The 24,328-nt window shown below is 39.6% G+C and overlaps 1 long non-coding RNA gene across 2 annotated transcripts; it reads left to right on the plus strand.

Annotated features, from left to right (window-relative positions):
* The first annotated feature begins 1,994 nt into the window (after positions 1–1,994).
* LOC106848475 (uncharacterized) lies at positions 1,995–21,710 on the plus strand. Of its 2 annotated transcripts, XR_001402448.3 has the most exons (5): positions 1,995–2,326; positions 5,942–6,013; positions 8,758–9,486; positions 15,351–15,476; positions 16,502–21,710. It is a non-coding gene; the product is annotated as an uncharacterized lncRNA (long non-coding RNA). The 2 variants fall into 2 exon arrangements; XR_011502014.1 differs by having other exon boundaries at positions 8,758–15,476.
* Positions 21,711–24,328: the final 2,618 nt, after the last annotated feature.

Here is a 24,328-nt window from a genome sequence, read left to right on the forward strand (position 1 = left end):
ACTCGTAAGAGATATTGGCTTTTTTTTTGGAGCCATCTGTCAGATTTTGGTATTGGGATCTTAAAAAGAATGGAAAAAACTTTCCAAAAAACTTTTTATGATGTGTATTTGTGTTGTAGGTGGTCAAAATTATTAAGGATTGTTTATTTTATTGGTCTATTTAATTTTAGATTCTGCTCTTTTTGGTTTATAATTGCAGATGATTTTGAGCATCTTTGCAATAGCATTTATTTTCTTGTGAACCGATTATGTCCTTAATCTATTATCTTTGGTTAGTTTGTTGGTCATACTCATAGATTTTTAAAAAGCTTTCCACATATTAAGGAAATTAACTCCTTCCCATTATAAGTGTTACAAATATTTCCCCCAGTTTTTAATTTTACTTTGATTTGTTTATTGCATTTTTCCCAATAAAAAGTTACAATTTTAAATCAATTTTATCAATCTATTTTATCTCTTCTGTGTTTTATGTTTTGCTTAGGAAGGCCCTCATCATTCTAAGATTATTTTAAAAACTCCCATAGTTTTCCTCTTTTATCATTTCAATTTTTTTTGGAGGAAGATTAGCCCTGAGCTAATATCTGCCACCAATCCTCCTCTTTTCTTGCTGAGGAAGACTGGCCCTGAGCTAATATCCAAGTCCATTTTCCTCTACTTTATATGTGGGATGCCTGCCACAGCATGGCTTGACAAGTGGTGTATAGGTCCACACCAGGGATCTGAACTGGTGAAACCCAGGCCACCGAAGTGGAGTGTGTGAACTTAACCACTGCGCCACTGGACCAGCCCCTATCATTTCAATTTTTGATGTTTAAATTGATAGTCTGTTTGGAATTTATTTTGAAGCAAAGAATGAGGAAGAAATCCAATTTTTCTCCTGAGATGGCTATAATAAATTGTAAAACATGATTTAATAAATCTTTTTACCTCAGCTGATTTGAAATACTGCTTTTTATTCCCATTTTTATTTTGATCTATGTCTTGACTTTCTGGTCTGTTCTATTGATTTGTCTTGCCATTGCCAATACCAAACATTTTTAATTTCTCTAGATTTAGAATACACTTTAATATCTATATTTTCTAGTGGTTTATAATCCTGACTCTATTATTATATTTACTTTTTAAAGCACTTTCAGGTATATAGAAAAATTGAGCAGAAAGTACAGAGAGCTCCCATATATCCTCTCTCCTCCACTGCTTTACTCCACACAGCTTCCCCTTTCCAGCAGGGTTCCCTGTGTGTTGTACAGTTCCGTGGGTTTTGGCAAATGCAGGATGTCATATGTTCTCCATTACATTACTTTACAGAACAGTTTCACTGCTTTAAAAATCCTCTGCGCTCCACCTTCCTCCCTCCCACCCCCAGCCCCTGATAGCCACTGATCTTTTTATTGTCTCTGTAGCTCTGCCTTTTCCACAATGTCATATAGTTGGAGTCATATATGGTTTTCTTTTTAAAAAATGTATTTTTTGCCTCCATTAAAAAAAATTAAGACTACATATTTTTAGAGTAGTTTTAGGTTCACAGTGAAATTGAGGGGAAGGTACAGAGATTTCCCATATACTCCCTGCCCCCACACATGACAGCTTCCCCCTTTTATTATGCGTTCTTTATTTCTTATTTCCCCTCTCTAGATGTCTGGAAATTATATATTCGAAATCTATCCTACTAGTGGATGCACTTACATTTTAATAATCATTTTGGAATTTCATTCCTCGAGCAAAATAAAAATTTAAACTATATCTGAAACCTCCCCATCGCTGTAAAGATGAGAGTTTTAATATTCCTGACTTATTCTTTCTTTTTCTGTTTCTGCAATGTTCAGGTTTAGTTGAAATCATCTGGATTTTTACTTCCAGTTTGAAATCAAAATGTTTAAACATGGTCTGTTCTATTTAAGAGTTCTTTAACAATCGCTTTCAATGTTACCAGTACATTAGCTAATATTTAACAGTAAGCTTTACTGGGTTCACAGTTCACTGCTTTTTCTTTTATAACAGATCTTTTTGTTTCTTGAGGTTTCTATTCTGATTCTTTTGTTATTTCACCAGTCTACTTTCTTGAGTAGTTTTGTTAATCATGGGTGTAGAGAGGAGCGGCTGAGTCCTCCGGTGCTGAAACTGACTTTCTTCTGTCCTCGCGGAGGAGCCATCCTTTGGCCTCAGAATGCCGTCGGTGTTGCTCCAGTCTCTCAGCATTTACGTAGCAACTGCGAATTTCAGCCTTAGCCCAATATCTTTGCTATGAGATAACCTGTTCATTCTGAAGCTTATAAGATTTTCTATCTATCCTTTGAATTAACATTTTTCATCAGGACATGACTAGGTATGTGTTTTCTACCATTAGAATTTCCTTCAATATGCCAAGCTCCTCCCTGCCTTAAAGACTTTACTCCAGCTCTTCCTTCTTTTCAGAATGATCTTCCTCCGCACATTGCAAGGCTGCCCCCTTCCCATCAACAGGCCTCAATTTGAACCTGTCAGATCCTTCTCTGATCACCACATGTAAAACATCTCCTAATCATAGTCATTCTTGATCATATCTATTATCCTATTTTATTTTCTTCATACAGTTGGTCATGGTCTGATAGTCTCATATTTATTTGTATGTGCTGATTGCTTTCCCCTTCCCACGATAGTATAAGCTCCGTGAGGGCAGAGACATTTCCTGTTTTATTCACTGTGTATCTTTGGCTCTTGAAATATTGCCTAGCACATGGGAGGAGCTGAATGAATGAAGGAGAAAAATATGAAAAAGCAGAAGCTGCTTTCGTTTTTTCTGGGATTTTCCAAGAGGTTTTCCATGCAATCAATCTTCTTTCCTCTATTTAATTTTATAACCTCCTAAACTGCCCTCCAGTCTTCTGGTCTACCTCAGGGGTTTTGTTGAGAAGTAAAGTAACTACACACACACACACACACACACACACGCACTTGCAAAGAGCAAATACTTGCACACAGAATGAACTTAAAGGAACTCTGGCATTGCGGAGAGCTGAATTATTCAGCTGATTTAATAAAGTTCACAAAATCTCTGGAGTATTTGGTAGAACTCCTGTCCTCTGTTTCACATTATTTAAATTATCTGAAATACGATCCAGTTCTTATTTCTGTTTACTGTCTTGTCACAGCCACAGAGTATTGAATGTTGCTTTTGTTGTATCTTGTAAATATGATTTGACAGGTATCAAGATTATTTTGTAAATGGACCTGTTTTTGTTAGAGATGTAGCTTAATATGATTTGGTTTGACTAATATAACCAGACTTTGTCAATGGAAGTTATCCTCCGAAATCTAATATTAATATTAAGACCATGTTCTTCAGCTACTATTATCTGGAACCTGTGGTTAAGACTAGAAACTTGCTCTCCACTCCAGTATTTTTGCTTTACCATATCATTATCTTGTTTAAAGCACAAGAGTTGAAATTATAAGCTGTTATAACTAATGTTTTCCAATGAGAAAATTTTATTTATTGGTACATAGTAGATGTGCTATAAATTTGTTGAGTCTATGCATGGATGAATAAAAATAAATACTAAAAAGAACTCAAACAAATGATTACTTATGCTTTTGTTATTAAATCTTTCTGGAATGATTAGGGATGTCTTTGAAGAAATAGAAGGAAGAGAGGTGAAGAAGGGTGGGCAGAGTGGAAAACAGTCATGCTTGGATAAATATAAGCAATGACTTTATGCTGAATTTCTGCAAAATTCTCATCATTTGTTGTTAGTCCACTCTATAAAACCAATTTATTGTAGAGATTGCTGAGCAAAAAATGTAATAGCTGCAAGAAAGCTGGCAGTCATTAGCGCTATTCACCAAATATTACCAGTTCTCTGTCTTCTGGGCTCTGGTAGAGTCAGATTTCCTTGTGTCCTTGTGATTGTGTGGGCCTGTGTGACTGCTTGTGGACAATGAGTTGAAAGCAGAAATGACAATGACAAATGTCATGGTCAAGCAGAGCATTTCGTTAGTAAGATGAGACCTCCCAGAGCTCCCTTTTCTTCCGGCATGATTGCTAGCAGGGTTCCTGATGGTTGCTGCTCCATTAGCCTGGGTCCTGGAGGGAAGACGATTTGGAGTTCCCAACTGAGTACCAAGAATCACATATTGATCATGTGCTGTGAATTAGAAATAAATCTTTTTTGTTTAAGACACTGAGAATTGGGGTAGTTTGTTAGCGCAGCGTAACCGGGCCCGTTCTGACTGATACACAGAATTTATATAAACTACTCCAAGTGAAAACTTGGTTTCATCTTTTGCTTTGAATGCTATTTCTGGGCCCATCTCTCTGGCACTCAACTCTCTGGCCTGTTTCTTAAGGCCTTCCAACAGCTTTTGGAGTTTACCTCCTCATTCCATCTTGAATCTTACTGCCTTACCCAGCTGACAGGCACAAATACAACACATAAAGCTTTTATTACAAATTTAAGATTTGAGGTGTGCACTGTCTCTTCATCTCCCACTTCTTTCATTTCTTCATTTCTTCATTCATGAACCATATATCGACCATTTGCTATAAGCCAGTTTTAACTACCGGGATAAGATGGCAAACAAAAAGTCATAGAAATTACATTCTACTATTTAGAAAGACAAAAATTAATAAAAAATTATACAAATAGGGACCAGCCCGGTGGCCCAATGGTTGTGTTCGCGTGTTCTACCTCGGTGGCTCTGGGTTTGCCAGTTCAGATCCTGGATGCAGACCTATGCAGCACTTCTCAAGCCATGCTGTGGCAGGTGTCCCACATATAAAGTAGAGGAAGATGGGCACAGATGTTAGCTCAGGGCCAGTCTTCCTCAGCAGAAAGAGGAGGATTGGCGGCATATGTTAGCTCAGGGCTAATCTTCCTCAAAAAAAAAATTATACAAATAAATGTTAAATTATAACAGTGATAAGTGCTATAAAGAGGAGGCACACATTTCTATATCTATTTATCTATCTATCTATCATCTATCTTCTAGCTAATGATAATGATAAAGCAAAGTGGCAAAATGTTCATAATTAGATAATGTGGGTAAGTAAGAATGATGGTATACAGAAATTTTTGTACTATTCCTGCAACTTTTCTATAATTTCTGTGAACTTACAGAATGGAATTCTGTCAAAATTAAAAAGGCTTTTTCAGGCACTAACTGGTATGGTAGCACATACCTTTGCTGGCCAGAATCACCTGGGTTGGCAACCTCAGTTTAGTACTTGATTCAAACTCTTAGCCAAATTATATTGTCTGGCGTTGCAGTTCCTCTTTCTGTGTCTGTGCTAACCATTGTCCCAGCAAAATCCTGTGGCCCACACACAGTAATAAAAGAGAATGCATTTTAAATTGCACTTTGTATTAAAGCAAAAAGCAAATAAATAAGAAGCCGTTTTTCTTTTTGTTTTTAAAAAAGTGATACGTAATAAATACAGAAAATCAGGAAAAGGCACAGGAAGCCTGATGAAAAATGAAAATTACTCATAACTAATAAGTCAGTGATAATTGCTATTAACATATTGGCAAATTTCCTATCATGTGTTTTTGGTTTTCGATTAGCAGTATTAATTATCTGTTGTCTGTAACAAATTACCCTGAAACTTAGCTGCTTAAAACAATAAACCCTTACTATCTCACAAGAATCTAGGATTGGCTTAGCTGAGTGATTGTGGATCAGAATTTGTTATGAGATTGCCATCAGTTGTCAGCCAGGGTTACAGTCATGTGATGAGACTGGAGAACTGGCTTCCAACCTCATTCATGCAGCTGTTGGCAAGGAGTCTTCGCCAGGTAGGCCTCTCTCTAGAGCTGCTCATATGACATGGATGCTGGCCTGTCTGAGTGATGGCTGAGAGGGAGAGAGAGAGGGAGATAGAGAGAGAGAGAGAAGCAAGACAGAAGCTGCAGTCTTTTAGAACCTAATCTTGAGAGTGATATATCATCTCTGCTCTATTCCACAGGTCCTGCAGGCTAACCATGGAACAATGTGGGAGACGACTAGAGAAGGGTGTGAATACCAGGAGGTGGGAAATGTAAGGACCATCTTGGAGACTTGCTACCATGTAACATTCTATCATAAGCATTTTCCCACATTATAAAATATTTCCTATGACATTATTTTAACAGGGCAATGATATTGAATTTATTAACAATTTTATTAATCAAATTAATGTTTTGATAATAATTAATTAATACTTAATTGTATTATATTGCTATGGGCCTTCAAACTCAGGTACAAAGGGACATTATAAAGTTATTTTAAAAAAATCAGGCCAGAATTTATGGATCCATCCAAATCAGTGCTGTCTTGCTGTCCTTTAAAGTGCTCGCCTTAGGAACCCATGAACTCATTCCAGATGTTGCTGTTGTCACAAGCATGCCTGGGGTTCTTCTTGTGAAACTACAGCTAGAGTCTTACAATATATTATTTTCAGTAAATTCAAAAGTAATGAGAGTCAGTTATGTTAACACCTAGAACATAAGTTGAATTTTTCTTGTTCTTCTGCTGTTCAGTTGCAATACTGAGCCAGATGTATTAGTCAAAAATGTGTTTTGAACACTCAACTGTAGCTTAACAAATGCTATTTCTTTGCAAAATCAGTCACCATATGAATGAACTACATATGGGACGAACATTGTTGATTCAGAGATTTCAGCTCTGGGGCCTCTGAATGTGCCCCACTTCCCACCCTTACCCTCACCCCAGCCATCTGCCCAGTGAGTATCCTGAAGCACTTTTTCCTTGTCTACTTCTTAGAATAAGTACTATATTTAAAGAAACTTACATCTGCCAAAGTATAATATTGTATTTATGTTAGCCATCAATTTTGTTGGCAAAAGGAAATCATGGACTATAAAAGCAACATTGGGGCAGAATCAAGTCTTATTTGACTGTTTCCCCGTGGTGCCTGGCTTACAGCAGGTAATTAATTCATGCTGGTTGAATTAATGACACATTGAAATTCTGGTGTCATAAAAAATGACACTTAAGCTAATGGTACTTACCTGGTAGTCTAAATCTTAAAAGCAGTCATGCTGACACTTGGTATCACAGTTTCCTTTTTTTCCATCTTATGTTGTGACATCACAGAATTTCTTCATTTTTCTGAGTCTTGTGGTAACATTAGTTGGGCTAAAATAGCATACTGAAAAACACAGACATTTCCCCACCCCAAAACTCCCCAAATAAAACACAATCACCACCACAACAAACCAAACACCCAATTAATATCAGACCTTTTAAAAAGCTGGAATCTTATTCTAACTTTCCTTGAAGCTGTAATAGGTTGAGTTGCACCTTTGCCACACTAAAAATTATTACAGTTATTGGTTTTCTCTAAGACATCCAGAAAGATGCATGTGTGTACTGTACATGTAATCATAGTCTTTTCAAACAATTGCTCTGGGGACAGGATGAGGCAGTGGGGACATAAGCAAATTGCTACTATTCTTCCAGAAAGCCAATGTTATATTAGCAGTTCTATTTTGGAGGAGGAAAAAATCCAATTTCAAGGCTGGCATAAATATTATGCTCATCACTCACTCACTTCCTTACATAAGTGGCAGAAAATTCTGTGATTTCATGCCAAGCCCTCCAACAAAGTCATTGCATGGCTTTTTGCTTTACTTAGTTTCTTCCTACTTTAAAGAAATAATTTATACTTCCCAAAAGAGTTAGAGGCAGCTTCCAATGTTGAAACATTGAGAGCAGACCATTAAAAATAAAAACAGAACAAATCCTAATGAAAGACATAGAAATTCCCAATAGGAGTTCTATAATGAGACAAGTCATTGGACCTCAGAAACAGTCTGAATAGTATGCATTTAATGAGGCTCTGGTGAAACCATGGGGAAGCAGCCATTCCCTCAATGCAGATGAGTCGTTCCTGTCAGCATCATCCTCAATCATTGGCTAGCTCTCTCTCTCTCTTTTAAAATATACCTTTACACTCACGGAAAAGTTGGCAGAAAAGAACAAGAAGTCCTGGATACCTTTTACCAAAATCACCAAATTGTTTACATTTTCTCCTATTTTCTTGCTTGATCACTCTCTCGCTCTGTCCCAGCCCCGCCCTCCCCCCACCCTCCCCTCCCCCCCACCTCGCTTTTTGGGGAACGATTTGAGAGTAAGTTGAAGACATCACACCCTATACCATGAAATGCTTTAGTGTTTCATTTCCTTCAAACAAGAAAAGGACAGTCTCTTGCTTAATCAGTACAATTATCAAAACGAGGAAAATTAACAATGATACTATAGTTACCTGATCTATGGAGCTTACTCAAATTTTGTCAATTGTCTGACTAATGTCCTTTAGAATAAAAGGAAATAAAAGTTTTGTGAGCCAGGACCCAATCCAGGATGGCATATTGCATTTAGTTCCATGTCTCTTTAGTCTCCTTTAATTTGGAACAGTTCCTCTGCCATTCTTCATCTTTCATGACCTCAAAAATTTCGAAGAGCATTTTGAAAATGCCTTCCAATTTGGGTTTGTGGTCAGATGTGGGTTATGATTTTTGGTAGGAATATCACAGACATGATATGGTGTCCTCCTTCATGTGGCATGTCAGGAGGCACACGGCGTTGGTTTGTTCCAATGCTGGATGTTAACTTTGAGTAGCTTTTTGAAATTCTACCTTGTCTTCTGTGATGCGAGGCAAAATGATGGCTTCTGAGACTCTTGGACTCACAAATTGACAGTGGCTCTACTGGTTATTCTCCATTTGTCCCCATCTGTCGTTTATTCTCTTCCCTTCTTTGCTCTCTTCCATATACTAGAGGTTGATTCCTGAGGACCACATCATCTGGGTCCCCCTGCTTTTGGCTTCAGAACAGATTCAGCCAATGGGAAATACCAACAGGAGATCATATCTTTAGCAGTGGCTGCAACCCTCTGTGACCACACCTCCTGCTCTCCGCCAGCTCGTCTCGCCCTCTCAGCCCAGGGGTCATGGTGGCTTCCCGCTGTTACCAGTCTGAAGGTGCCTCAACATGCCTTGTTGGTTCCCTTAACTGCTCGCACCTCTAAAAGTAGTCTTTTGTTGAAGATTCTTCATTTTTTTAGATCTGAGTTGAATTATTTTTCCTGCTACGACTCTTCTTGGTCCAGCATTCACTATTTGTGGTATTTCCGGGGAACTTATCTGGAGAAAGAGACAACCTTTAGAAAACTGTTGACGGAAAGGCTGTGATATGACTTATTGTTAAGAAGAACAAAAGCCAGTTTGGATCATTTACTACAGGGAGGCACCAAATGGAATCCTGAAGAGCTGCAAGACATATTTCTTTTCCCTCAAAGTGCTTAGAATGGAACTGGGGAAGCAGATGGTCCATGACAGAGGAATTTGGAAAGGAGATCTTTGAAGACTGGAGCAATGAAGGAGTTTTCTTGGTTACAGCAGAGGAAATGCAAGGAATTAAAGTGCATAGTGTCTTCTGTTGGCCAGGCATGTTACCCACTGCTTTGCATTGGTCTCTCTCTCGTCTCATAGTAACCCCTTTTTACAGGTGAGGACACAAAGGCTCAGACGAGTCAAGTAATTTGCCTGAAGTCATAGATATAACTCGTGAATGTGTTGGAATTCAAACCTAGTTTTGTCTGAAATATAAAGCTCATGTTCTTTTAATTATAAAAGCAATCAGGAACAAGAAAGAGAGTTTCATAAAGGAGAGATGGTGTGAGAAATGTCAGGGAAGTAGAAATGTTCACGATGTTTGGAGTCATTAACTGCTGTGGAAAAATAAAAAGCACACAAGAAGGACCAGAGTCTAGTGGAAGCATGGGGTTTGCCCAGGCCAGCCTCTGGTTCTAGAAACCAGGGTGAGTGCTATTGCCTATGGTCAGAAGCCAATGATCAACTGACATAGTGTAGAGGAAAGGTTATGCAAGATGAAAGTTGGCCATCCACCAGAGTGGGATTGTCCAGACATCTCATTAACGGTTGGTGAAAATATCTTGAATATAACAATCTGCCATTTTTGCAGCCATTTAATTAGAAAAAAAAATTTAGATGAGAAATAGTTAAATGTTTTATCATCACATATCTTGAGTTAATAACAGATTAAAATTTAGTCCAAAGGATTGTGTACTATAATTAAATATTTGACTATATAAACCATAAGTACTTGGGTTTACATGGCATCTTTCCTCCAAAGACTTAAAAGCTGGCAACCAGAGACAGGTAAGATAGTTTTAAGTGGCAGAGCAAAGGCCAGTCTTAGAATTAAACATAATTAAACCAACACAGATATAGCATTTTACAGTTCAAAGTGCTTAAAATATCCATTATCCCCTTTCTTCTTCACAAGGATTTTGTAGGACAAGTGCTATTAATATTATCACCATTTTACAGTCGTCCAGCTCTGAGTTACTATTCTTCATTGAATGGGCGGAACAAGTCTCTCATGGCCTGTGTTGAGGCCTGTTGCCTTCTTCTAGGCGCCTTCACTCTCCTCCAAGTCACTGTCTTCACTTTCTAACACCTACTTTGTCATAGTCTCTTACTTTCAGCCAACCATCTTTCCCAGCTGAGGTATTAACTGATATTTAAGGTCATAGTTGATAATCATTTAGGATATCTCCTTTCCTAGGGGAGTCTGAGTTTTAGTGGAGAACTCTAAAATGAGGAGATGGCTACTCAAAGAAAGGAAGCTTTAGCAGTTCAATCACAGGTGATTTGGTATAACATCCTAGGGTAAGGAAATCCTATGTACTACATTTAAGGACAGTCTGAGCATGACCATCAGAAGTGCAGAGAATGTGGCATAGACCCTCTGTGAGGTAAAGATGGAGTGGAAATGCTTTTGGTTTGCTTCTTTTTTTCTGCAGACCTATTTGCTTTTCTGTGAGTATGTGAGGGATCGGGAGGGGGTGGTTCCTGGAAGCATCTAAGCCTGGTTGTGCGTGCAATGGGCTTGGCCTTAGCACCCCATACTCCTTTCTCTTCTTAAGAGAACAACAGAAAAGATGACAAATGGATGGCTTCCACTGTCAGAACATTATAATGGAGAACTGTTACCCTACTTACTGCTCCCAAAGAGTAATGTAGAAATGAAAACTTGGAAGGCCACCTCCCAAATCCTGCTGACATCTGCCTCTCCCGCAAAGCAGTCACAAGAAAGAAAATTTGGTTTTTGCAAAGCATGCCCTTTGTAATGTATATCTGTCCTCTTGGTTCCAACAGATAATTTCTCTTAGGTTAGGAGCACAATGTTGATTTATTGGGTTTAGCATAAAATTTCTGGAATGGACAGAGAAAAAGTAAGAGATGTTAGGGTTTTTTTTTTCTCCCTTATTTGGTAGGAAATAACACTCAAAGGTCTTAGGAACAATGATGATAATTCTTCTCTCCTGTCTTTGCAAACCCAAGCAAAGAAAAGCAGTGCAGAGCTACTCTCTGTCCTTAGCTCCCAAGAACCTCAAACCATGAGTCTCTCTTGGACATTGCATGGGGCAAACAGCCATTTCTATGGATGGAAAGCAGGTCATAACAAAGGGGAAATTAGAGACCAGACTTTTGAGAAGTATCTCTTTCCACTCATAGGAGAGTGAGGTATTTTTCTTCCACCCAGCAGTAGTAAAAGCATGGAACAACTCCCCATAAGGGTTTGCAGATGGGATCAGTAGTTTGTTTCCTTCCCTTACTTGAGATGGGGGTAAGTTCCTAAAACAGAGTGTATTCTTTACTGCTGAACTCTTAGGACATGTGCCTTTCATCCTTCATTCTTCAGCATCATGAGTGAACACTCATTCTTCTGACATTGGTCAATCCAGTTCTCAGGTCCAGCCCGGATGGTCTGCATTCCTAACTACTGTTTCTACATCTGATATTCAGTGACCCAGAATTGCTGTATCCCAAATTCAGGCTGTGCAAAGCTTGAGTCCTTCCCTTCCACCCTAAAGCTAAAATTTAAAGTACAGAAAAAGGTAAAGAAAGATTAATTTAAATTTAAACCCAATGCAGAGGCAAGGCTGCTCATAGCTTTGCCATCTGGAGTTTTGGTAAATTAGATTTAGATGATCTTTTACAAACTAGAGTTCACCTTCAAAGAGGCCAAATGCTATTTCCTGTCAGTTTTCTTAATTACCTGTCAAGCATAATTCCTCCTCTCTCAGCCTAGAACTGATTACAGTGAGGGAGGCATAAGCCACGGCTGATCCAGCCGTCATTTATAGCAAAACAAAGTGGCTCAAATCGACGCGGTGCTGCCGTCAGCCAAATCTTAGAATAAAATACTTGAGGGGCAACTGCTCTCTCCTTCAGAAAACTGTACAGCTTTAGAGCTTCCTTATTGTCTGGGGTTTCCAGATCCACCCCCCCCCAACTAAAAAAAATCCCTTATAAATGAGCAAATTCCATCTATCTATATGCAAGGACTGTGAGTCATGGAGCCCAGAGAAGTGCAATAGTCCATTGTGAGGGTGAGAAGACGTAGGTGTTAAACAAGATCACAAAAGAACCCCAGTCCTCGCTTTCAGCTCAGCCCACGTATCCCGGCTGTGAATCTCCATGGCACATTCAGGTTCTTGCAGTGGTGCTCATTTTAATCTTATGATTTAGAGTTTCTGCGTATTCATTGAAATGCTATGGGAATAGGTGGTATGCAAAAGCAGAAAGCAAGAGCAGGCTCAGAGAGCAAACATATCCTCTAGTGGGAAGGATTTGTAGGGAAAGAGAAGAGAGAGGAAGAAATATTAGTGTCTTGAGAATTTCCTCTTGTTGCTCTGTGCACAGAGTGACTTCCACAAACACAGGCCCAGACGGGGGTATAAACCAGCTAAAATATACTTCTGGTTCCATTCGTCTCTCACTTCGAGGAGTTTTTGTGTTGTTTCTCTGCGGGGAGTGATAGTACTGGTTAAGATCTCTCCCTATATTAAAACATTCCAGTTCCTCTCTGAGAAGATACGAATTATTCTGCATTGTGTTCTTCCATTCATCTACTTTTGATAGAGGGGAGTAAAAATAAAAAAACATCAAAGCATTAAAAATTGGACATACGCACACACGAATGTTGATGCCGGAAACTCTGAGGGAATCAGACAAGTCTGTTTACGGTCCTTCCCACTCATCTTGTTCATGCCTGACTCTTGCCTCACTGGGAATGGCCTTGAGCCAGTGCTGCACACAAATGCCACCAACCCTTACAAGTTCAGCTTTGGTCTCTATCCTCCACAAAGCCGTCCAACACAACCTTTGGGCTCCTTTGTGTCACTATTGCACAGATTCTGTATTTGTTTCTTTCCTGGTTTTTTTCCACTTAGAATGTAAGCAATTCCAAGTTTGGACTTAATCTTTAGTAAATGTCTTCTATAGTCACACAGCAGACAGCACAGAGCACGTAGTGGGGTCCTCAATAAATCTCAGTAGAAGGTGGGAGTCAGAGAGAACAATTAGGGCTAGGAGTTTCCTGCTAGAAAGAAGAAGAGGGGGAGGAAGGGATGTAAGGCTGTGGAAGGGTGGGGAACTCCCCAGCTGACCATTTGCTTATGAAATGCCTTCACCTGTTCTGGGAGAGAGTGGGATGCATATTTGTTTCCACGCCCAACAGCTGAAGGGTAAAAATGTCCCAGCTGAAATCTCTTTCGCAGGCATCTGTCTGGACTTTGACCATTTGGGCTGCCATGCGCTGGGGCTGAGTTCTCTCAGGAATGGGCTGGGGGACACTTGTGCTGCCGTACCCAGGGATCCCCTGTTGGGGAGGCATTGAGAAGACAGCACTGGTGTCAGCATGGGGAGGGTAGTTCACCACCACCCCTCCTCTGAAGGGAGGGTCAGAGGCTCCACCCGTCACCCCTCCACCCCAACTCCTCCCAGGGATATCAGAGTTGGGAAGGCTTGCTGACAGTGTTTTATTTCTGAAAAGAAACAAGAAAGAAATATCAGGGATCTATGTCCAGAAGATACCCTAGAGAAACAATGGTCTGAGCATTGTCCTTTGTCCTGGAAGGTGTGGGGGGGGACTGTGAATCTGAATTAATCTTGCTCCAGGATGAAAAAGTCAAGGCACAGCATCTGTGGGCATGTTTTATTTACAGAGAAGTGGAAGCAGTGGGGCCGTGTCTTGGACAGACTGTTCTAGTCTTCTTTAGTCAACACAGGCTGGAGATTTCCAGGGAGGACTCAGAAAGCTGTCCTTAGCAGAGGAGATACAAGGCTCGTGTTTCCATAGTGTGGACGGAAGGAAAACAACAAGCTGTCAATGGCCACGTAGCTATAAGACTGTGGCCAGAGAAACAAGCTAAGGCAGTGTTGGTCCTAGGATGGGTTTCTAAGAAGCAGGTACTGGGCAAGCCAGAGGGAGAATTGTCTTCTCTGGGCACGGAAGCGACGCAGAGAGTATAGTGGCTTTGGAATGAAATGGATCATCTCATCCCCTGTTCAAAACTCCCCCAATGCTTCTCATCTCTTTCCATGAGGATCTAGAGTTCTTTCCATTGGTTAGGCCTCCAGCCTCATCCTCCATCCTGCTCCCTGTTGCTCACTGTTTCAGCCCTGCGGTGTCTGTGGTATTGTCACTGCAACAGGCTGCAACCACTACTACCTCACGGCCTTTGCTCTGCTTGGAAGGCTCTTTCTCAGATACCTGCATGGCTTTTCACTCACTTCCTTCAGGCTCTGCTCAGGTGTCACCTTCCCACAGAAGCCTTCCCTGGGCACCTCAGCCAAAATCGCACCCTTGTTCTGTCGCTCTCTGTCCCCTAAGTCGGCTTTGTTTTTCTTTGTAATAATCCTCACTCCCTGCCTATACATCTATACCTATCTCTCTATACCCATCCATACATATTTGTCTATCGTCTACTAGAATATGAGCTCCCTGCTATATTCTTGGGTCCTAGAACAGTGCCTGGCTCATAGCAGGCTCTTATCAAACATTTGTGGACCAAATGACTAAAGTGAATGTGACTTTGAATCCAGGCCCAGCTATTTATGGGTTGTGTCATCTTGGGAAAATTCCTTAACTTTTTAACCTGACTTTTGCTATCTGTGACCCATGCCGATTACACCTATCTCAGTAGATTGTGGTAAGGATATAGCACAGACAAGCCCCTCGTATGGTGCCTGGCACATGGCAAATGCCCAATAAGTGATGGCAATGATTTTTAGCTTGGTTTAGGATTTTAAATAATCTACTTTGTCATCTACAGCTCTGAAGCGTTTTCTAGCCTAAATCCTGTCGGGTGACTTTTCTTGAGCCAGCAGTGCAGGGTGGTGGTGAAACTCCTACGGACAAGTACCATGGAAATGCCAGTTTCAGTGAGATGCTCGAGGGACAAAAAAAATCACAGGCTTCATTTTTCCTTAAAAATAACACACCATCTTTTTCCCAGGGGAGGGGGGATATTTTCACCTTCTTCCTTGTTGTTTCAGTTTATGGGAAGAGCATGTGAGTGAGGGTGCTTGTGTGTGTCTCTTGCAAGTTCATCTGTAGTCGGCCCCTGGGGAATGCTGGATCTATGACACACTTTATCCTTCTGAGAACAAAACCTTTCCCAGGTAAGTGCCCTTGGAACATATATTTATTTCTGTTTTATTTGATTCTTGTTTGTGTTGGAGGATGGTGACAGCTGGGTGATATAATAGAAAGAAATCTAAGAATAAAAAGAACCGGACCAATCTTAGTGCATTTTCTTTTTTCTCTTTAGAGACAGACAGTATTTGAAATTGTGGTTGTGGAGACCTGGTTTATTTGTCTATGTAAAAAAAGAGACTCATGAAGAAAATCTAATGGATAAGGAAAGCAAAATTTATGGCCGCAGATATACTGGGGTGTGCCAGATAAGATTAATATTTTGTTTCCTGAAAAATGTTTTCTATCATGCAGTGTTGCATGGTTTGTGTTTCTTTATTTGAGAGTTTCTATCTTGGGACATTAGTCACAATAGTTTTTTAACACAAAAGATAAAAAGAAAATCTTGGAGATATAGTCCGGGGAAAAACAAGTACAGAGGGGCAGGCTTGCTGTAGAAAACATTCCTTTATGAATAATTGATCTTCAAAATTTTTTGAAACTAGAGAAATAGCATATATAGAGTTTCATGCTTTATGAAACATCAGTGAGAACATTATTTACTAAAAGGGTTTGAGCATAAAAGTATAATTTTTTCAGGCACTGATGATTAAAACTTTTACTTATTTTACTAATTTCTCACTTCTTGGACTATTTAATTTTAAAATTTATTTTCTTTTTCTTCTGTTTCCTGTCTCCCAAGATATAGGATTGGCTTATCTTTTGTTTACGAAATCAATATCTGGTGGAGTCCTGGACTGAAATTCAGGGACTCACTGGGCACCTCCTCGCTGTCCTAGCTGTAATTGTAAGGTCAGCCTGGCCCCTGATTAACTGTGTGACTTTGGATAAACCACTGCTCTTCTCCATGCTTCCTTTATTTGTTCTATAGGAAGAAGATTATAGCTAATGAAATTATTCATTGAAAGGTATTTGAATAGCCCAAACAAGAAATGATGCTAAAGCAGCATATTACTGAAAAGATAATTCCTTAATTTTGTACTTGCTTTAGGGAAAGGAGGACAAAAGAAAGACTTGGCAATTGGATTCTGTTCTGCGGTATAAGTTCCTGGTGCCCTCAGAAGACAAAAATGGGGTTCCACGGACCCAGCACCAACGGTTCTTTCTGTCAGAGGATCTGGCTCTGCTGGTCCCTCACTCCACTGGCCCCTTGGAGAAGGTGTGCCTGATTCTCAGGGAAAGCCCCAGGCTCAGGTCCTGGGAGTTTTCAGATGGCAGAAACCGTGATGACATAAAAATTTTCAATTTTCAAGTCTAAATTTTATTCTAGTGTGATCATCACGGTGGAAAGTCAAAGCAATTCATAAGCATGAAGTACAAGATAAATGAATAGATGATGCTTGCTCATATTTTTGTATGAAAGCTGGAAGCCAAGTGTTTAAGCCCACACAACTAACATCACTTTTGAACACTATACATGTCACATGTTGTTAGAATAAACTAAAAAGCAGGCAATTACTGAATGTAGTATTTTGGAGCGTGATGGCCGTTGAAGAGTGTTTGGCATAATCCTAACAGTCATTGCCTTGATTTTGTTCTTCTTATTTCTCGTCTGGATGATTGAAATAGGCTTGCAATTGGACCTCTTCCTCAGCAGCCCTCCCATCTGTCCTCCGCGCTGGTGCCAGAGAGATCTTCACAAAACACGACCTTGATCAAGTCCCACTTCATTTAAAATTCTGCACTGCCTCCTCAGCACCATCAGACTGGAGTCCAAATTCTTTAATGAAGGGTTCAGTGAGGACTGGTCTTTAAAAATTTGTTTGAATTTGGAAAATGTCATTGGAAGGGTTATCAGCAATTTTTGCTGTTGTGTTTTCTATTTGTTTGTTTTTGCTTTCTAGGCATAGAGATTGGAATTTATCTTTGGGAAATCCCCTTTGTTCAGAGACACCATCACGACAGTCGCCTTTAGTTATGCAGAAGAAATAAGAGAAGTAATAAGGACTTAAATATTATTCTTGTGGATGGGCTGAAGTTTATGAGATACCCCAGTGGAAAATGCTCTATTTAATAGTGTAATACTTACAACTAAAATTTATTGAGCTAAGTGCTATGTGCCAGATATTCTTCTAAGATTTTTTTCTAATTGGGGTAACATGGGTTTATACCATTATGTAACTTTCAGGTGTACATCATTATATTTCAGCTTCTGTATAGATTACATCGTGTTCACCACCAAAAGTCTGGTTGCCATCTGTCTAAGCTTTTTGTATTAATTGATTTAATACTCTCTTACAATCCCTTACTATTGACGAAATGGAGACACGGAGAGGTTCAATAACATGTCCAAGGTCACGTAGACAGGTAGCTGGTAGAACTGGGATTTCAATCCACGTAGTACAACTGCAAAGCCCACATTCCCAAGCACTGCGTTCTGGAGCCTCCATTAGCAGGGCTAGGCCCCTGGAGAATTCGAGACGCCTTTCCCACCCACCAACCTGGATATCGGATGGATCTTTCTTCTAAGCATTTGGACATGAGAAGTGAGATCTGCAGCTTGATCACGGCTGGAGAAACATGGGGCTTTAATCTCTTTAAGCTGCTTTGGAGGAAGGACTGGAAAAGAGCAGTGCATCCAGGACTGAGGCGTTGGCGTCCCACATTGATGCTACTTAAAAATGAGTCACTCAGATATTAAGAAATATCCTGTGGACACTTTTTTTGGTCTTATTTGGTCACTCTTATTTCACACTTTTGAGAGTAAGAGGTAGGGTTTTATTTGGAGGGGTTGACTGTTCCTACTGTCAGCCATTCTGGGGAAGATAACCCACAGGTAGGCACTTGAATTGCTAGAGAAAATGTTTAGGTTTGGGGGTGTTCACAGAGTTGGACCTAGACTGAGATGTGGGGATTTGGGGGGTATCCCTTTGGTGGAGGTTGAATTAGCCGGAGAACTGAGCGGGGACTTAATGATTAGATCGGGCCTCTGGGCTCTAAGATCAATCCTTTCTCTTGGTGGTTGTAAATGAATCTATTTAATGTACTTTCCCCCCACTTCTTTAACCTCTAAACTTTCAGTAAAGTTTTTTTAAGGGTCATAATTAAGTATGATGATGCATGTCAAAATCAGAGAAGAGGTGTCAAAGATCACATCTGTCTATCCTCCTCTTTCCCTGATCTTTTCCACATGGAACAATTGGATTTGCACCCAACACAGCACGTTTTTTCAGGCCTCTGTGCTTTTCCTCATACCAGACTTGGAAGTTGTGTGGTAAATTTTATATGTCAACTTGGCTAGGTCACAGTACCCAGAGATAGACTGTCAAATAACAGTCTAGATGTCACTGTGAAAGTATTTTAAAAAAATGATATTAACAATTAAGTCAGTAGACTTGAGTAAAACAGTTTATCCTCCAAAACACGGGTGGGCCTCATCTGATCGGTTGAAGGCCTTAAGAGAAAAGACTAAGACTAAGGTCTGCTGAGGAAGAGGAAATACTGCCTTTAGACTGTCTTCAGACTGGAGCTGCAATACCAACTCTTCCCTGGGACTCCAGTCTGCTGGCCTGCTCTGCAAATTTCTGAGTTGTCAACTCCCGTAATCGCTGAGCCAATTTCTTAAAATAAATCTGTCTCTATACACACATCCTCTTGGTTCTGTTTCTCTGGAGAACTCTGACAAACAAAGAGGCCCTGTCCTCTAGCTCCCAAGTCAGTTTTCTTTTCATTATACTTTGCTTCCTACAGTTGGGGCTTGCAAATTACTAAAAAGTGTAAAGGATTTCTTCATGGCAATGTTCGTTACAATGGAACTAACAACTCAAAGAAATTCTATTTTCAAATAGTCTTTCCACATAAGTAGTGCTTGGAGATTTGCATCTAATCAAGTGATTTCAGAAGAATATGTAAGTTATCCTTCTGGCAGCTCATTCCCAGGGGTTTTGGGGATGTGATCCTTTCGTTCTCTGGACATTTTTGCTCAACATCTGTTGATTACTTATTATGTACCAGGCACTGTGTAGGTGCTGGGAGTACAACAGTGCACAAGACACAAAAATCCCTGCCCTCACAAAGATTGAATTCTATTGGGGGAACAGACAACAAACAAGATAAATTAGTAGAAATATAATAGTCTAAGAAGCAAAGAATCTTGTACAGTTGTGCAGATTGTGCACTGCACAAGGGTGTTGTGACACTCTACACACCATGGGTTTATATATTTACTTCTACATTGTTCTTGCAGTTAGAAAAAGGTGTCTTAGAGAAGGACTTCTTTCTAATTTGCACAAAGGCACTGTATGGGCTAGCGGGAGCCCCCTTAGTAAAGAATGAGCTTGGTAGTAGGCTACTGTAGACATGCAGGTGAGATTTGATGGTGGCTTGGATTAGGAAGGTGGCAGTAGAAATGGTGAAAATGTTGTGGTCAAATTCTGTATATATTTTGAAAGTAGAGCTGAAAGGATTTGCTACAGACTGGATGTGGCTTGTGAGGGGAGGAGTAGTGTAAAGATGCCACCACGGTTTCAGTCTTAAGCAACGGGGAGAATTGAGCTGTCCTTAATTGAGGTGGGGAAGATGTCAGGAGGAACTATTGTGCTTTGGACATGCGAAGGCCAAGCTGTCTCTTAGACATGACATGCAGATGTCACATGGGCAGTTGGACATATGGGTCTGGAGTGCGAGAAAGAGGCCTGGTCTAAAGATATAAATTATATTTTTTATGAGAGCTACTGTGAGCCATCATTGGTCTTTCAATGGCTTATGATGTTAGTAAAGGTAGGATTTCTACCTAACATTTGTAACAAGTTCCTCCCCATTTCACACTTCTCTACCTTTTAATATGAACTGAATAAATACGTTAGTTTCAGCTTGCAATTCTGCCGCTGAAAATCTTGCAAAACACTTTGAACAAATTATTATTGAAAACACCTGCTCTTCTAAAATTATGAAATTAAGACCAAGTTGCTAAAATTTATCTTTGGAAAGAAGAGTAGACTCCTTGATAGCCTCTGAATTTTCTTATGGGGAATTTGAATTTGACCATGTATGATAACGTATTTGGAATTATTTTCTATGGCAAGAGTAAGAGTCACCATGGTCAGTATGTGCTATTATCAGTTACCATAGGAATCTCTCTAATACTAATTTTAGGAGTTTACAGAATTGGGAAAATGAGACTTTGTAAAGTAAAATACCAGGAATATTTTGTAGCACAAAGGAATCTATTGCTTATGTTAGTCAGTAGAACAATCTGTCAGGAATGGAGGGCAATTTACAGGAATCAGCTATAAATACACAGGGCTGCCAGATCTCCACTACCCTCAAGCCAACTACCTATCTGCAGATTTTCTGCAGTTTCATGACCTGTGTCCTTCTCTCATAGGCAGAAGGGAATTGCGGTCCTGGCACACACAGGTTGAGTATCTGTGTGTATCAAAGTGCTGCCTAAGGGCCATTCTCATTGATTTCACAACTATTTATAGTTTTGTAATGTTTTCACCTCTTTAGCCCGCTACCTTATACAATCAAGGGCAGTTAAGGAAGAGGATGGCTGCAGGCAACTTCATGTGTTCCAGAACAACTAACTCCGTGGAGGTCATACTTTTCCGTGTAATAAGTAAGAAATCCAAACTAAGTTTTTTTTTAACAAAAAATGTCCTGTCGGTTTCCGTTTTATAAATCCAAGTGTTCGTCTCCTGACATTCTTAGTTTTAACTGGCAGTTGGCTTATATCTTGAATTACAATATGGTGTTCGACTAGCCCTTTATAACTTGACTTTTTTGAAAAACAGCTTTATTGAGATAGAATTCATATACCATACAATTTACCCACCCAGATTGTAAAATCCAATGATTTTCAGTATATTCAGAGGGTTGTGCAACCATTACCACAATTTAATTTCAGAACATTTTTATCTCTGCTAAAAGAAACTCAATACCCACTAGCAGTCACTCTCTATCTTACCTTCCCTGAATTAGCTGTAGGCCACCACTAATTCACTTTATTTCTATGAATTTGCCTATTCTGGAAGTTTCATATAAAAGGAACCCTACGATAGATGATCTGTTACTATCTTTTTTCTCTTAAAATTATATTTTCAAGGTTCATTCATGTTGTAGCATTTCTCAGTGCTTCATTTCATTTTGTTGCCTTATAATAGCCCATTGCCTGAATATACCACATTTTATTTCTCTGTTCATCAGTTGAGAGACAATTGGGTTGTTTCCACTTTTTGGCTATTATGAATAAAGCTACTATAAACATTCGTGTACGAGTTTTTAAATGGACGTGTGTTTTCATTTCTCTTGGGTATATACGTGGGAGTAGAATTGCTGGGTCATATGGTAACTCTACTTTTTGAAGAACTGCCAAATTGTTTCCAAAGTATGAGTTGACTTTAAAAACACTACTTATACTGCTTCCATTCTCTTTAAAGTTTATCATTAATTTATATGTTTTCTAGGTATCATATTGTTGTTACATATATACACACACTTTGCAAAGTTATACGCTCGACTATGCTCTGAAAATATTGGAAAGGCAAAATTGCCTGCTTTCTCAGTCAAATGAACTTTTAGAGAACTGTTTCATTTTTCTGGAGGGACACACAATTAACACAGTTTAAAATTTTCAATTTGAATTTAATTTTATTTATTTGCTTTTTGAATAGGTACTAGAGCCAAAGGGTTCAAAATTCTGGAGGTACAGTAAGATAGCCAGCCCTGGTGGTCCGGTGGTTGAGATTCAGCGTTCTCACTGCCGTGGCCAGGGTTTATTTCCAGGTCAGGGAGCCAAACCATCATCTGTTGTCATACTGTGGTGGCTGCATGTCACCGTGATGCTGAAAGCTGGGCTACTAGTATTTCAAATACCAGCAGGGTCACCCATGGTGGACAGGTTTCAGTGGAGCTTCTAGACAAAGACAGACTAGGAAGAAGGGCCTGGCCACCCACTTCTGAAAAAATTGGCTGTGAAAACCCTATAAGGAGCTGCAGAGCATTGTCTGATTTAGCGCCAGAAGACGAGAGCATAGCACAAAAAGTCCAGGCAGGGTTCTACTGTGCTGTACACAGGGTTACCAGGAGTTGGAATGGACGGGATGGCACTAACAGCAACAAAAGTAAGACACACGGTGTATTGTCTGCCTCCCACCTCTGTGCTGCAGACGGCCACTTTCCCTCCCTGGAGGCAGCAGTGTTATCTACTTCTTATGTAGTCTTCTAAGGAAGGCATTTTAATGCAATTTTGACTTGAAAAGAATAAACTTAAAAAAAAATGAATTTGTGAGATGGTCAGGGTTTTGTTCTAAACTTGATTGGTTTGGTTAATGAAAGTCAGAACAGCATACGCCTCAGTGATGACTTTATTTCAAGGTTGACTAGCAATAAAGAACTTACAAGTTTAATAAATGTCTTCAATAGCTGGAGGACATAATCAAAGCAATCTACTTCTCTTTAACTTTTATTTTTGCCCCGGGAGCCAATCCTTGATCAACCACCTCCTGGTTATTACTTCACTTTGTCTACATTCCCGAGACACATAATCTGCTGATTTTAACTTCTCTAACTCTATTTCTGCTTTAAATGCTTTACTTTATGGAAATCATCTTCAAAATTCTCCAAAGCTGGCTCCTTCCTGACTCCCAAACCACATCACATACCTCGCTCTTTTTCTCACTCACGAGTTCCAGGCACACGGACTTCCTTTCAGTCCTTATGAAGCAAGCTCCTTCCATCTCAGCACCTTGTACTTCCAAATTCTTCCCTTTGCCGGGAAGGTTTTCTTGTGCTCTTCTGTGACTGGCTCCTTCCGATCCTTGAGGTCTCAGCCTAAATATGGCTTTCTCTGACCATCTTAGCTAAAGTTGGCCACTCCTTTCCTCTCCCTTGCATTCACAGTTGAATCATTCATAGTACTTTCTACAGCATTTATTTCCTAGTTTATTGTCTGGAATCATCTATTCTAGAATAGTCTATGGTCTAAAACAGGCTGGGCAAACTATAGTCCAAGCCCTGTTTTTGTATGGCCCTGGAGCTAAAAATTCCTTTACATTTTTAAAGCATTGTTTAAATACTTTTTAAAAAAGAAAGCAAAGGAAAAAATGCAACAGAAACTGTGTGTGGTCTGCAAAACCTTAGATATTTACTGTCTGGTCCTTTGCAGGAAACTTTGCTGTCTTGGTCTAAAATAATGGTTTTCAAAGTGAATTGTGTACATTCCAAGAGGTAGACAAGATAGTCCAGAGGGATCTTAACTGTTTATTCTTTTGCAGTTATTCATTGGGGACATCTTATAAAGCACCTAAGTTTTAGTACAGTAGTATGTGCATGTAATCTGTAAATTAATATATACATTTATGTATTAGGGATGTGCTCAGAAACTTTTTAATAATGACTTATGATAAAAATTGTGGAGGCAACTGGTACTAAAATATGACATTTATGAGGGTGGGAACCACATTCTCTACTTCCATATTCCCATCATCTAATACAGACTCAATATAATATTTTTTCAATAAATGATGGCAATAGACTTACCATTTATTGGGTACATATTATATTCCAGGCACTTGGTACCCAATATCTTCTTTAATAATCACAACTACTCTATGACCTAGGTCCTGTTACCCTTATTTTATGAATGAGGAATTTGAGGCCCAGAGAATTTAAACAACTTCTGAAGGTCACAGTGCTAGTAAAAGGTGGAGGCCAAGGTCAGCAGCCCGTCTGACTCCAAAGTCATTGTTTTTAACCACTAGTGGCTTGTCTCTAATTTCATCCCTTTTGACTCTTGATGTGCATCAGAATGCAGTCACATTTTGGGATACTTTGTGCCCTGAATGGTGAAACCATATTGGTATAGAAGGGTCAATCA

This window comes from Equus asinus, chromosome 3 (assembly GCF_041296235.1).
Source record: "Equus asinus isolate D_3611 breed Donkey chromosome 3, EquAss-T2T_v2, whole genome shotgun sequence".
Classification (NCBI taxonomy): Eukaryota; Metazoa; Chordata; class Mammalia; order Perissodactyla; family Equidae; genus Equus; species Equus asinus.